A 15,421-nucleotide genomic window follows, 5' to 3' on the forward strand; every position below is an offset into this window, starting at 1 on the left:
AAAAAATCGGTTTATCCTGGCCTCTTCTCAGCATCACACTGGGGTTTTGTGAGATTTTAAAGCTGTCAGCTTCAAATGATTAGGTTTCTCATTTCAATTTTAGCATACTTAATACTATTCCATGCTAATGGTTCATGAGAGATTCACCTACCCATCCACTAGTTTCATTCAGCCATGCTTCTGCCTCCACAGACTTCAAATAAGTCTATCAATTTCGTAAAATTTGCTCTTATACCTGAAAGGAGAAACTGCTGGGACTTTCTAGGCAAAATCTCTCTTTCATGCTTCCTTGCATGGCCATAGGAGTGGGGATTCATCTCTGAAGCATTTCTTTATTTGGTCAGGACAGGCCTATCATTTATTCAGACTTGTACAACCTGTATTGTAGTCCATGACATGCTGATGGTTTCTGCTTCCACTTCTAGTGGCCCAGCTGCGTTATGCTGTGCTCAGTAGCTCCACAATAACTAGATTTTCTGAGGCTCTGCTGATTCTCACATCATATCAAAATCCCAGAACTGTGTATAGCCTCTTTTTCAATCTTCCATTTAGGAGTAGGGATATCTTTATTAGCTTGTGCTTCCTTGGTCCACTTACAAATACTAGTAACCACTGACAGGAACATTTGATGGTACTTGTCCTGAGGTGGTACAGTGGCTTGATGACTTGTCTACCTGCTGATGTGCCAGAGCTTTGTCTTAGGGTCACAAACTAGAGAAATGTTTGGTCTGGGTTGTTTGAGCAATATTCTGTATCCTATGCTAGGCTGGAAATTCATTTCAGTGCTCTGTTGATTCTCTGGTTTGCTCTGGGTTTGTGTAGATGCTCCACTTACTTGTTCCAGAAGGGGTAGGATAAGCTCTTTCTGTGCTGACCTGACTTCAGCAAGGCAAACAGAAGTGTCTTGCACTTTACTCATGCCCACAGGAAGAGATTTCACAGAATCACAGAACAGTTAGGGTTAGAACCTCTGGAGGTCAGTTAGTCCAACCTCCCTACAAAAGCAGGGTCACCTATAGCAGGTTACACAGGAATGTGTCCTGGTGGGTTTTGAATGTCTCCAGAGAGGGAGACTCGGTGACCTTCCAGGTTTAGTTTATGGCCGTTACTCCTCATCCTGTTGCTGGGCACAAGCAAAGAATCTGGCACTATTCTCTTGGCACCAGCCTTTGAGATATTTATACGCATTGATGAGTTCCCCCCTCAGTCTTCTCCTCTCCAGACAAAACAGGTCCAGCTCCTGCTGTCTTTCCTCATAAGAGAGAAGCTACAGACCCCTCATCATCTCTCTGGCCTCTGCTGGACCCTTTCCAGTAGCTCCTTGTCTTTCTCAAACTGTGAAGACCAGTGTTGAATCTAATACCCCAGAGGTGGTCTTACTAGGGCTGCATGTATCAACACATACAGGTAACAGGGGTGACCTCCATACCACAGCTGAAATACAAAAAGATTTATTTTATTACCTCCCTAACAGCACTGGGTGGCCAAGACACACGGGGACACAGGCTCTGTTAGGTGTAGTTCATCCTGGAGAAATGAGACACACAGGGACACAGGCTCTGTTAGGTGTAGTTCATCCTAGAGAAATGAGACATGCAGGGACACAGGCTCTGTTAGGTGTAGTTCATCCTAGAGAAATGAGACACACAGGGACACAGGCTCTGTTAGGCTTAGGTCACCCTAGGGCAGGGCGTGGGGGGGCACTGCCTGCCCCAACATATCAAAGGGCTTTGCCACGTGCAGTTTATCATAAGGCTGTGCTTTTATGGTCTCTCTCTCTCCCAGCAGGAGGTTCAAACCTGTCTGTGAGAGTGTGTTATCTCTACACAGGAATTCTACTTCTCAAAACAGGCAGAGGATGATTACACTAGGCATAATAAATGGAGATTTCCCATACCAACATTCTCAGCATTTCCAGCTGCAAGGTCACTTTGCACAAAACTATTCCCTCCTCTTTCCCAAATCTTCTGGTTTTAACCTTTTCCTCTCAACAAGGGCCGAGTAGAGAGGGAGGATCACCTCCAGCAACCTGCTGGCCACACTCTTCTTCATGCACCCTAGGATACCATTGGCCCTCCTGGCCTCAAGGGCACACTGCTGTTTCATGGTTAACTTGTCATCCACCAAATTTCCCTTTCTATTATTGGTTTCTATTATTTCTCTGTAGCTATAGCCATTGCTTTCACTCTCACGCTTTTCTCAGTGTACAGTTTTCACACTTGTGGAATATGTTCCTTCTCACCTCTCTGCAGATTACCAGCAATTTGCTGTTCTCGCTGGGATTATAGACTGAAAAATGCCATAATTTGGTCAGAATTGCATTGTTTGACTGCACAGTTCAACCCCTGCTAAAATGGTTGTCTTTTCCCCAGGTTGTGGGACCTTGCAGATCTGAAGGTGCTGACACAAGTGCTCTCACAGGAAAAATGTGTGTCCTCCATCCTTGGCTGTGCCAGTCCCTGCACAGTGGAAAGGGCCAGGGTTTGCTCCTGCTGTTATTTGTTGAAGTTTCACATCTCTAGAGATTGTCTCAGATTGTCTGGTTTTTCTGTCAACTAATCGTGCCTTTTCACTCCTATGGATCCCACAAGCAGGTCAGTTCCCACTGTGGTTTTCAGCCTATGTGAGGTAAGAATGCAGCTGCACTGGCTCCTTGGGGAGAGGTTTGCTTTTTGAAATTATATTTATTCTCAGCTAGTGCTCAAGACATGGGCAACCAGACTGATGGACTACACTTCTCTTCCCTCCTATTTCCACATAGGCAGCCTCTTGGTAATGAGTTATTGTGCTTGGGGACCCATATTCTATAAGGAAATCCAAAATAACAACAGAAACTCTGTTCTAGTTCAGAAAGAGCGTTAAACAAGTAGAAATGCTCTGGGGGAAAAAAAAAGAAAAAAAAATAGTGAGAATCCCACAACTGCAGTTTGAAACAACAAAGCAATGCTTTTGCACTGGCATCTTAAAAACAATTCAGCGAGGCTGAGCAGGTGTCGGAGGAGCTTTTCATACTCTGTGCTGCTGAGCACAGTCTGCCGCCCCCAGGCAGGAGGAAGGCATGAAGGATAAAAACTAAACTTCAGCATTCACATAACCAGTTAAGAACCTGTGTGGCTTAAAAAAACTCCTTTAAACATAACTTAAGACACATTTTACGTAATATATTTTCTTAGATCTTGTATGCCTGCACGAAGAACTTCTTGACTCTGTAAGTGATTGTCTGATGAAAACAAACAGGGACTGATGGCAACTAAAGTGCTCCTCAACACAAGAGTAGCACTGCAGCCAGATTCTGCCAAAACCATTCTTGCCTTAAGTAGAGACTTAGTCTACAAGTAGGATTTTTAGTCTCAGCCTGAGCACTGTTGGTGAAAGGTGCTACTCAGCCTGAAAAAAGAACCTGATTTACAACAAGAAATACAAGCCAAAACAACAGCTTCTCTAATCACAATGGTTGAGTGGGAAGGTTAAGATTTAAGATGCAATGCTTGAGTTAGAATTTACCTTGGAAAGTGGGGTTAGATCCTCTTTTCTGCAGTTCTCCTCGAAGCCATCCTGCTTGCCTGCTCTGAGGAAACTGGACTCAGAGCCACAGTGTTCAGCCCAGACCTATCAGTAGTGCTGCTTGTGCATTGATTTACACTGACAAGAATAAAATCAGAAAGCAATGAATCGTGTTGCCCAGCCTCCCATATGTCACCAGTCATTCCATGTCACTCTGCCTTGAGCCTTGAGTGTGATTTAAATGTGCATTGCACAGGGGCCTCCAGTCTTCATTAAAGGAGTCCTTACCTTGGCTAATTACTTGCACGTTTCCAATGGCATGCACTGCTTCGAGATTGGGTTTGTTTGGCTTTCAGCCTGCATTTTTGTTCCGCCTTTCTGCCTAGACTGAAGAGGGGTTTCCTCTAGGAAGACTAGAGCACAGCTGATCCAGTGGATCAGCCCTATTACTGCAGAGGGTTCAGGAATAAAATCCCATATGTCTCTTTACATGACTATTAGCATAATAACCCTATGTGTCTCTGGGAAGACATCTTTATGCTGCAATGAAATGATGTTTCAGTCTTGTTTTTGTTAAGCCCAGCAGAGATAATTTTTCAAGTATTTTAGCTTTTTATTTTGATCTTACTTGGATTAGTTTGCAGCTCTTGTTTGCATGTTCTCCTGCAATGTGTTTTGAAGATACGGATACAGCCAGTAGACAGGGATCTAGCACTGCTCTCATCAGAAACAGAAGTGGAGTGAAATCACTTCCTTCCTCTGGCTTTCCAACTTGTTCTTCAAAATCCAAGGATTACACTAGCTTTTTTTACCCTGTATTTGTATGTCAGTTTCCACTGAACTGATTCACTAGATCTCTTTCAGACTCTGCTTCCCAGCTATCTTTCCCCTACTTCTTCTGTAGGACCAGTATTTTTCAGTCCTTGCTGTACTGCTTTGCTGTGGCGCTATGGAAATGGGGTTTTAAAGGCCCATTTCTCAAAGGAACATGGGCTGCATTTTTTGGTTGCCCCTTTTTACTCACATTCTCCGCTATACTTTGGGTGCCAGGGATGGGAAGGGAAATGGATGGCCCTTCAACAAACTGGTGGATTAGCTCAGCCATCTTGCCATTGAATCATTGAATCATAGAATGGTTTGGGCTGGAAAGGACCTTAAAGATCATCTAGTTCCAACCCCCCTGACATGGGCAGGAACATCTTCCACTAGACTGGGTTGCTCAGGGCCCCATCCAACCTGGTCTTGAACATTTCCAGGGTTGAGGCATCCACAGCTTCCCTGGGCAACCAGTTTCGGTGTCTTGCTATATTATTGACAGGAGATAGAAAAGGTCTTCTGTCATGTGCGTAAGTTTTAACTTGGGAAACACAATGTGAAGAGCTGGAAAAATACAAAACATTGTGCAATTGCCTTCTTAAGGAGTTCCAGCCACGTTGTGCACTAAGGCAGAGTTTTCATAGGAGAAATTCAGTATGATCAGTTGCTTAAAGAGGATATTATAGTAAATAAGCCCAAGCAGCTACCTAAATTCTGGAATGTCCTGGCATTTGAAGGGTGAACTTTGTAAATAAAAAGACACCTAAATACATTTGTGTATGTAACAGTTGTTATTTATTTCTCCTAGGAAGTAGCCTCTGGATAATCACGGGGCAGATCATGAGGTTTTCATTAAAGTGAAGCAGGTGATTAAGTGTTTCCCTGAACAAGACAGGCCTTAACTATCCCTCTAAAACTACAGGTTGATGCAGGAGCTTTTAGGCTGTATGCTTAGGCTTCCAAGTACATCCCTACAAGTGTCAAGTGGTGGATTTCTGAAGTGTGTAGTGTCCAGCAACATGTCATCCTCAATGCATTTACTTGCTTACTGTACTATTTTTTCTTCTCTTTTGGCCTGTGTGGGAGGTTCTGACAGCTTACTGCCATACATTTAGACAGCTCCCACCGCAATGTGGAACCATTCTCATGCTACATTCTGCTATAGATAAATACTGGTTCCATATCTACACAGAAAACAACAACAACAACAACAACAACAACAACAACAACAAAAAAAAGAGGAAAATATTCCAATACGTATAAGGCTTAAGAGAACCTGAGGTAAGATGGACTTACTTCTTTTCATTATTTTTTCAATCGCTTTTGTTTCTGATAGCAAAAGTTGTTTTCATTGAAATTAAGATCTGCTGTTCTTTAATCCCCAGGAAAATGATTACTATCATTTAAGGAAATTATATTCTTCCTAATTAAGCTGTTTTCAGACAATTAAATTGCTTCCTGATTTTCATAATTGTCTCTTTGCTAAGATCTACCTCTTTCCTGATTAGCAAGGTGGAAAAAACCCTTTGCTTTTACTCTGTACAGTATTTAGCAGTTAAGAAAGAAGTTTCAGCAAATATAGTAAGTCAGACTCTTCCTCCACATGACCTACCCTATATATGCTGCTCTGGCTTCACAAAGTCAGATCAAATAACAACGGTGCCCAGAAGGGTGACCAGAAAAACAGGAGGAAACCTATTTTGGATAGTCCTGTGATCTAGCAAGCATGGGAGACACCATACCCTGACAGGCCAGGGTGAATCTCTCCATCACCTGCAGGTTTCATGAGGTAAAAACCAGCTTCCCAACCAGCTCCGGTTAGTCAGCTGTGGATGTGCTGTCCAGACTGCCCTTCTCTGCAGTGCAGCAGAGGAGCAGGTCAAGAGGATGTGTTTGAAGAATGCTGGTACCATGGCACTGCCTCACAGTTACAGAGCGCACAAAAATCACACACTCAATGGCTGCATTTCTTTTGCTACTTCAGCCATTTCACCCGCACATTGTCTGTTCCTGCAGTGGTCACATCTGAGACTCCAGATCTCCCAAGAGCTGTACATGGCTACCCCATGACAATACACTCTTGCTTTCTCCCTTTCTGTGTGCATGTTCTCTTCTTTCCCTCTTTCATTTACTTTTTCTCTCACCTTTATTTCCTTCTTTTTTTTACGGTAGGGCATTAGCTATTAATGTAAGAAGCCTGACACTTGTTATAATGTACAAGTGTCCTAGGGGACTAGGTGTTACAGGGCTTGGGGAATGCCATGTGGCTTTTGGCCTGTGAAAGGTGCACAGTGAAAGTCCTGTGAATCTTTCCACATTGCTGGCATGGCTGCCTGCCACTTCATGGATGCTGTTCCAACCAATCCAGAGGGTCAATACCTTGAAGCTGGGTTTTGAAGGGAAATATATGGATGGGGAGTCACTGGTTCAAAAGCCCTGTTGCTAATTTGGTGTGCAGACACTCTCAAAGGACTGTTCTGAGAAATAAAGATAGCCATTAGTCAAAGGTTATGGACTTGATCTCTGTAAATTTGAAGGTGAGAAAACGTATGATACATCAATGTCAGATGATTAAATTATTCAGGTGAAACCCTCAGCTGGGTGAGGATGGATGGATGGATGGATGGATGGATGATGTTCCTGCTGCTACAGTGATGAGCACCATCTGAATAGCTGATTCATGATGCTTTTAAAGGTAGGACTAAGGCTGAAGGGACTTTTCCACCACAGCTAACCACATGAGGGGCAGATTATTTTACAGCAGGCCTTTGAAAATGTAGAATTCATCAATCCATGATTTTTACAGGTCTGCCACTGTAATATTTTCATTGTCCCAGTCCCTGAGGTCAAATGATGAAGTGACAACACATGCAAACACGCTCCATTTTAGTTCTCACTGAGCTTAAAGATCTCTTCTAAAAAGGCAAAATAGATCAAACAACATTTAAAATGTAACAAAATTGTTCTTCAAACAGAAACTGGTATGCAAAAAGGTTATCCCTTTTTCTTTAAATCTCATGATTCTTTACATTGGCCTCATGATTTTTGAGATCTGACTCATTGATTTTTAATATTTGTGTAGCATGGTCTTGAACATGTGGCATAGGCTCATAAACATAAACACAGTAGTACAGCCAGAAATATTCCTTCACTAGTGTGGTGGGCTGACCTTGACCAGATGCCCATCAAGCTGCTCTACCACTCCCCATCCCAGCTGGACAGGAGAGAGAAAATAAGACAGAAGACAACTCATAGGTTGAGATAAGGCAGTTTACTAAAGAAAAAGTTTGTATGCTCATACATAAAGAGAAAAAAAAATCTATTCTCTATTTCCCACCAATAAGTGATGTTCAGCCACTTCCTGAGAAACAGGGCTTTAGCACCTCTAGTGGTTGCTCCAGAAGGCACACACTGTACATAATGAACGCCCCCCTGTTCCTCCTCCTTTCCTTCGCTGTTTTATCTGAGCTGATGCCATATGGTGTGGAATATCCCTTTGGTCAATTTGGATCATCTGGCCTGCTTGTGCCCCCTCCCAGGATCTCTCCCACTCCCAGCCCCTTGCTGGGGGGCGAATGTTAAAGAGACAGCGCTGATGCTGTGCCAGCCCTGCCCAGCAGTAGCCAAAACACTCTTGTGTTACCCACATCTTTCTAGCTACCAATGCAATGCACAACACTGTGAGGGCTGCTGTGAGAAACATTAACTCCAGCTCAGCCAGACCCAATACAGTTAGAGATATTCATTTGAGTGTTAGATATCTCTTACAGTCTCCTTCCTTTTACATTCCCAACCAAAGGAAAGAAATCCTGAAAGCAAAAGGTTTTGCCTTCCTGATATGAGGAGCAGTTTTGTTGCAATATCAAAGGTCATTGTTATTATTAACTGCCTCTTTCGTTTTTCAAATTGTTCCATAAGAACTGACTTTATACGAGCTTCATTTCTGTGTTAATAATTTTATGAGAGGAAAAGTAATGGCTGTCAAAGGGAGGTTCTGGCACAACCAGCATTGAAAGAAACAGAGATGGCAGAGCAATAGTTAAGGAGCAGTAGTCCTGGGGGACTAAAGGGCATGAAAATGAGGGAAAGATGAAGCCACTTAGTCCACAGCTTTTTTTGGAGAGTCAAACCTCTGCTTTCAGCCTCATTTTGGTTGTTCTCAGGAATGCTGACACTCATTTTCTTCAACTTTCTGCCTTTTTCACCTCGCACTTTAACAGCCTGTCTCAAAGGGTGTTAATGAAGTACAAATAAGTTTTGTCTGTGGAAAAGAATCCTGCAAAAAACACCATGTGTGGGAAGCGATCCTTCCCAACACCTGCATGTCCCCTCTGAACCAAGGGCTGAGCTAGCTGGAGTATGTTATGAGTGATACACAGATGATCAGTAAGCTCTTTGCTTGGCATCCCTTTTTCATTATGCTGCCATTTTAGAGAAATGTTTTTATAGCCTCTGTTTGATTTTTCATCAGATCCCTTCCTCCCTGTGATTCCTCCCTTCCTGCTTCCTACAGAATGTGGCCAGCTGGTTACTGCTAAATTTAAACAAAGATGTGCTACTTGTAACTCTCTTTGCTTCATGCACACAATGTTACTAGCCTAACTCATCTAGCAAGAAGTACTTCTATTTTGATGTGCACAGAAACTGTAAGCCCAGATGAAGGTCAATGAAGGCTGTTGCATAGATAGATCATGCTGACAGGGAGTGCTCTAACTGGTTTTTTGCAGAAAAATGCAGAATCAGTGGAATTGGAAAATTAGAGGAGTACATGTGAATTCTGTTCAATATGTGGGAACTTGATGGGAACTTAAAATTGAGTGTCCAAGGGAAGTCCGCAGAGCAGCTCCAAGAGCAGCAGCAGAGCATGGCCCAGGTCTCCATCAGTGCTGTAATTCTGCCATGGTGATGCACAACAAAACACCCAGCATCTCCTGTGGAATGGAAATTCTCCTTTCTAGTCAGCTCTAATTACAACAGCATACCATGTTTAACTAACCCATAAAATAGGGCATCAACAAAGAAGTGACTCCTTGCATCTCTGAGATTCATGCAGCATCCAAGAGCTCAAACATCAAGGAGAAAACAGCAGGTGGTTTAACTCCCAAGATCTCTCCCCTGCTGTTGTTATCATTGACAATGAAGGCAGTGTTGTAAGTGCAGAGTGCAATGGACAATTCATGCACTTACCATATCTTGTGCTCTAGCTACAGGCGCGTGATTTTCTGAAGAAATGATGACAGGATCAAACATATTCTGGCAGATACTCACAAAATCAGAGCCCCTTTCACTCAGTAAATGACCGTAAAAATGCTTTGAAGATGACAATAAAAAGTTATTTAATCATGTTCAAAACAGAAGCACCTGCCAAGTCAATATGTCATTTTTTTTACATGATTGGCTGATACAGTGACAATAGTGAAAAATGCAAAGTGAGGCTGTTAGGAGCAACTACTGATCTGATTCCATAGCCTGATGGTGGAGAGAGAGCAAGGGAAGAGGAAAGAAAAAGCAAGAGAGTCACACATACATTTCCTCAGCCTCCTGATTTTTCAACTCTTTTCCCAGCTGTTACAAGGTGCCCTTGGAAACCTATTCTGAAGATGTCCTTAGCGGCCCCCATTTTCTGTGAAGTCAGTGCCAGAGGGAAAAAGGACATTGACCAAAAGAAGACCTAAGACAGTGTGGGTGATTTTCACGCTGACGCAGCACAGGAGAAAAGGTGCTGGGGAGAAGGGTGAGGGTCTGGCCTTCTCGTATCATCACTGCCTTACGATATCTGCTAACTGGCAGGTGGGTGCTGCTAGAAATAGACACATGGAATGTTATGTGCAGCAGAGTGCAGGTTTTTCAAGCAGCCCAGGAGAGCCAGCACCTGCCCTCAGCAGTGTGGGCTGTGGGGCCATGCCATGCAGTAAATAAGAGCCTGTGCTGTTGCTCAGCCTCACCACTACCCTCGCAGCTGCATTTACCCCAAATTCAGCAATTCTTCTAGGCAAGCCATTTACCTGACATATACAACTGTAGCATTGAAGAGCTTTCTAGCTATACTTGGTGCAAAACCCTCTTTTTGATACTGATTGATTGGGTTCTTTCATGACTCTCTGAAAGCAAAGTAGCCCAAGGATGATGATAATTTGCATGGTTTGATGACAGAGGCTATTCTGGCTCCTGAAGTCCATCAGGTAGCTAACATAAATATTCATACCTAAAGGTCAGAAGGGCTTATTCTGATCAAGCACTGTCATCTGTAATACACGATGAACCATGGGGATTCCTGGAATTCATTCTCAGCACAAGGCCGACATCTGTGACTAAATGAGAATATTTTTGCTCAAATATCACATTAAATTTTTTCAGTCAGAGATTTTGTCTCCAAATCCTGGTAAAAAGGCCTTATTATTCTACGGGTTAGGAGCTGTGGCAAGTTTCAGAGTAGGTTTTCTCTAACTATTGGACCTCATTAAACTTTGCCAGCTGAACAGAAAGGCCTTTTATGCCCAAGATTATGTTTGCTGTGTGAGTGCTTTAACTCAGGTTGCTTCACCAGTCTCTTTGGTAAGCTAGAATAGACAAGACACCTACCCCAACCTTCACTCCACAGGATGATGGCCAAACTCTCACCTTTCCTGCATTTCTTCCACAATGGTTCTCGCATGCTTCAACACCTTTTTAAAATGTAAACACCAGAACAGTATTCCTGTAGTGTCTTGAAATTTCAGTGCACTCAAAACTCAACTCTCTGTTGCCAAAGGAATATTTAAATTATAGTACTCAAAGCCAAAAACAATAATAAAGTCTAGGTTTCTTTGAAGCACAGATGAAGTTATTTTTCAGTAGCCAAATTTGAATACAAAAATGTTTAAGTATTCACACATTTACACATTGGTACTGTGAAAATTGGTTGGATAACTGAGTCTGAAGGTTATGCAGTGGTAAAAATATTTCCTCAAGATAATTATATTAGACATGTGTGAAGAAAATAGTGCTAAATGACTGGTTTAAAAAGAAAATATGAGGGAGAGAAGAATATTAACACAATCTCAGCCACCAGTAGAAAGCAGGTAAACCGTGCACAGAAGAAATACTTGTAATGATGAAGGCTGAGCTTCAACATTAAAGATCCCAACAATAGCATCCTGAGGCCAGTGTAGGAGAAGGGGAAAGCTGAGTAAAAACAGCCACATACACTTTTTAACCATGTGTACAAATAGCACAGAAGGATGTCTGACAACATGAACTCCCTGAAAGCAGCAGAGAAATGGAAGGGATCAGGAGGAGCTCCCAACTGGTGCCTAGCTAGTAGCAGAAGAGGCGTTTTCTGAAGTGTGATGGCAAAGCAAGCACCATGGATGATACTGCATTTTGCAGAAAGCAAATGTGTCCAATTAGGAGCTCTGCACAAATGCACACAAACAACAGAAGGATTTTTTTTCTCTCCAGATTGATATTTTAGTATATTTTTAAGTGGCTATATTTATGATTTAGTAAAATCATGATTAGTGTTGAATATCATAAAGCCATTAGCTTAATACCAAATCCCCCCATTCACTCAAAGAGGAAAATAAGGGCATAAGAGGAAAACTGTATTCCAAGTGTAAAAAGTCAGATGCTTCCTGCCAACAAATATTGCAAAATCAAACACTGTAACTGTAGGGAATGTCAATAAATCATTTTTGCCCTCACTATGAACTAATGAGCATGATTGTCCTGCATGGGAGATGCCCCTGAGGAATTTGGCTGACTGTTCAAAAGCAGTGCGGGCAGTGCGATGAAAATACACCCTGTTGCACCAAAATTGGTGAGGAGATCTAGTCTTTTCATTGTTGCTACTGGTTTCCCTATGTTTTTGTCCAGTGTCTCTGTTTCTTTTCTCTTTTAAAGTGTTCCTCATCCAGAACCAAATTCTGTCAGATTCTGAAGAGGACATCTAACCCTGAAGTTTAAGAATTAGACTGAGCAAAAGCGTGTGAAGAAGTAAGTGATTAGGTCTCCTTTTATTGAGGAAGGCAGCCTGAAACCAGTGGGTGTCAGAAATGGACTTTTCTCCTTATTGGTCCTGAATATTAAAAAAGTTATAGCTGTGTTCTGGAGAGATTTTTGCTTTTTCCAGAACACTTTATGATCTCTTTTAAATAGAAAAGCACTGGAGAAAAGAGGATTAAATCTGGCACAACTGCCAGCATCCTTGGTCTAGAGAGCTGATTTCCTTCACCAATTGTAAGCCTGAACATGATAAAAAGCAAACTGATCCCATAGCTCAGTAATCTGTGCTTAGTGGCAGAGACATCTTAGGCTTGCTACACCTAGTGTATGTGTGATTTTTTAAAATCATTTTAATAGTGTTACTGTTAGTCTGAGCTACTCTGCTCCCAAGTGTTACTTGAGCTCTATGCTTGAGGAGCATAAAGCAACTTTTCTGCTATGGGCAGCTTTCCATCCACTGCCTCCTTTCCCACAGGAAACTGAGTGCCATGGTTTAACTCCAGCCAGCAACTAAGCACCACACAGCCAGTTGCTCATTCCACCACTGATGGGATGGGGGAGAGAATTGAAAGGAAAAAAAGTGACAAAATTCATGGGTTGAGATAAATGCAGTTTAAGAGGGAAAGCAAAAGTCACTCACACAATCAAAGCAAAATGAGGAATTAATTCACTACTTCCCATGGGCAGGCAGGTGTTCACCAGGGCTCCATCACATATAACGGTTACTGGGGAAAGACAAATCCCAGAGCTCTGAACAACCTCTCTTCCTCCTTCTTCCTCCAGCTTTGTATGCTGAGCATGATGCCATATGACATGGGATACCCCTTTGATCAGTGGGGGTCACCTGTCCCAGCTGTGTCTCCTCTCAAACTCTTGTGCACCCACAGCCTTCTTGCTGGTGGGGCAGTATGAAAACCAGAAAAGACTGTGATGCAGAAATCTATATTATTGACACCATTTTCAGCACAAATTCAAAACACAGCCCCATACTAACTACTGTAAGGAAATTAACTCTATCCCAGCCAAAACCAGCACGGTGAGTCAGAAGCCTCCTGAAACTTACAGGAGGTGACTGGGGTCCTCCTGCCATTGCTGATACTGGTGGTGCTTGAATTTTTGTCTAATTTTTTTTAATGTCTAGTAGGTGAAATGGAGTCTTTGTTTTGCAATTCTTTGTTCATGGCAGGAATTCGCCATGAACTCATGGCAGAGTAGTAACCTGACGGCCCATATGTATGGAATTGGTCCCATGCTCAAGGGCTGGAAGCACTGGCTGAGGAAAAGGAAATTGCACTACCTAGGGTTTTGAAGAAAAGGCTGAGTACTGTTACTAAAGCTGAGAAAGTGCTGTTCCTGGTATCTTAGCTGTTCCCATCTTCTCAAGAAGCAGAAGCTGTCAGGCACTCAAGTCCAGTAAGACACTATCTTCAACAATGAACTGCGACTTGTGAAGGTCACTGAGTGCAGGGAGAGAGAGAACTGTGCTTATCCAAGGATAGAGTTGGGCACCACCATTTATCTGAAAACAAAGTGAGCTCACTGTGATTGTAGAGCATCAGCTGGGCTCTAAGTAAGGGTGGAAGGCTTATTCCTATCAAATGCTAGGTGGTACAAGGGGCTGAAATTCCAAAAGTTTCGACAGACCTGACCTGCGCTTAGTTAACAACACAGTCCAGATGGGTCATTAACGAAGACATGCATACTGCAAGGCTGCCAGGAGCCTTTCCTAAGTCAGTGACAAGAGAATTTGGAGCATGGCAGAGTTCAGCTTCAGAAGCAATTGTTTTCATCTGTTGTAATTTTTAAAATGCATGGTGAGTGTATATACAAAGACTAACGATGGATTTGCATTGGCAGGGACACACTCAACTTGTGCATGAAGTATCACAAAGAGGCTTGCTCATATGCTCTTTCAGAACTATTGTCCAAAACTAGAGGCAATCTAGTGACTTGTTTTAATGTCTTAGTTCTGAGTTAACAAACGTGTGCCCAGGGGCTCCCACTGAAACAGGGCTGGGCTTTTGCAAAGTCAATAATTTGTTTACTGACTATAGAGTAAAGCGCCCAGGAATATGTTTGAAGATGTTAGCAATGCTTTTCGTTAGCTGGAGATGGCATTTAGATCTTGATCATGGTTTGCTTATTCATTAGTTTCAGTGAAATTTACAGGCCTGTTTGCGGGGTGAAAGTAACACCGCAGTGAGATGTGGTGGGGAAAAAGAAAGAGAAAATGCAGAATTCACCACTTTGAGGAGGAGACAAAAAAATCCAGACCAACAACTGAGATGATTTCATGCCTTATCAAAAAACAATCCAAAGTAGTAGAAAATACACTGAAAGGTGCTAAGTCTCTCTTGCCTTAAAGCTGTTATCAATGGCGCTTGTTAAGAAGTATGTCCTAGATACAGCTTAACCATTGGTAAAATTAACTATTTTCCTTGCTAAATGCACTTAAAATTTAGACAGATTAATTTGTTTCAGTCAGGAAAACATAATATTTTCAGTCCCACCCTATCTTCTTCACAAGACTTTTTCTTTACTGTAAATCTCCATAGACTATTGAATTGTCTCATTATTTAATGCATTCTTCTTTCTACATGGATGCATTAAATTAAGGGGGCTGCTTTTCTCCATGCTTGAACATGACTCTACCACCTTCCCTGCACCCCTGTTGAGATGACTTGTCTCAGTCTGCAAGAGCACCTCGTTAGCCTTTGCCAGTGCCTGGGAATCGCATCTTTCCCATTTCCTGGGCTTGGTAAAAGGTAACGCTCACAAATCTCACATTTTGTGTGAAGAAACCCTCATCAGATGACATTGCAGCTGGTGATCAGGGCAAATCACTGCAACCTGGAACTGAGAAGGGACATCTGCTGTCATTACCAGAATGTACAGTAGCTCATAAAAGCAGTAATTTAAGGAAGCCCTCGTATTTTACAGAGCTTTCCTATGACGGTGTGTGGGCTCCTGGACAGGACAGCAGCTCAGATGAGCGAGGAGCCAGGGAAGGACCCTTCCAGGTGGGATGCTGCAAACACTTGGCAAGCTGACGAAGGGTAGATTTGTGCTGAGAAGGAGCAGTCTTGTCCCGTTGTCTTTGTTTTCTTTTCTAATGAGG

The 15,421-nt window shown here is 42.6% G+C and overlaps 1 long non-coding RNA gene across 1 annotated transcript in view; it reads right to left on the bottom strand.

Moving 5' to 3' along the window:
* Window positions 1-1,207: 1,207 nt before the first annotated feature.
* LOC108448594 overlaps window positions 1,208-15,421 on the bottom strand; it is a 19,217-nt gene continuing 5,003 nt past the window's right edge. The window contains exons 2-3 of the long non-coding RNA XR_001864549.1: window positions 3,793-3,797; window positions 1,208-1,329 (exon numbers count right to left, since the gene is read on the bottom strand). This is a non-coding gene — a long non-coding RNA (uncharacterized LOC108448594). The remainder of the gene's footprint in view (window positions 1,330-3,792; window positions 3,798-15,421) is intronic.

This window comes from Corvus brachyrhynchos, unplaced genomic scaffold (genome assembly GCF_000691975.1).
Source record: "Corvus brachyrhynchos isolate BGI_N302 unplaced genomic scaffold, ASM69197v1 scaffold115, whole genome shotgun sequence".
Classification (NCBI taxonomy): Eukaryota; Metazoa; Chordata; class Aves; order Passeriformes; family Corvidae; genus Corvus; species Corvus brachyrhynchos.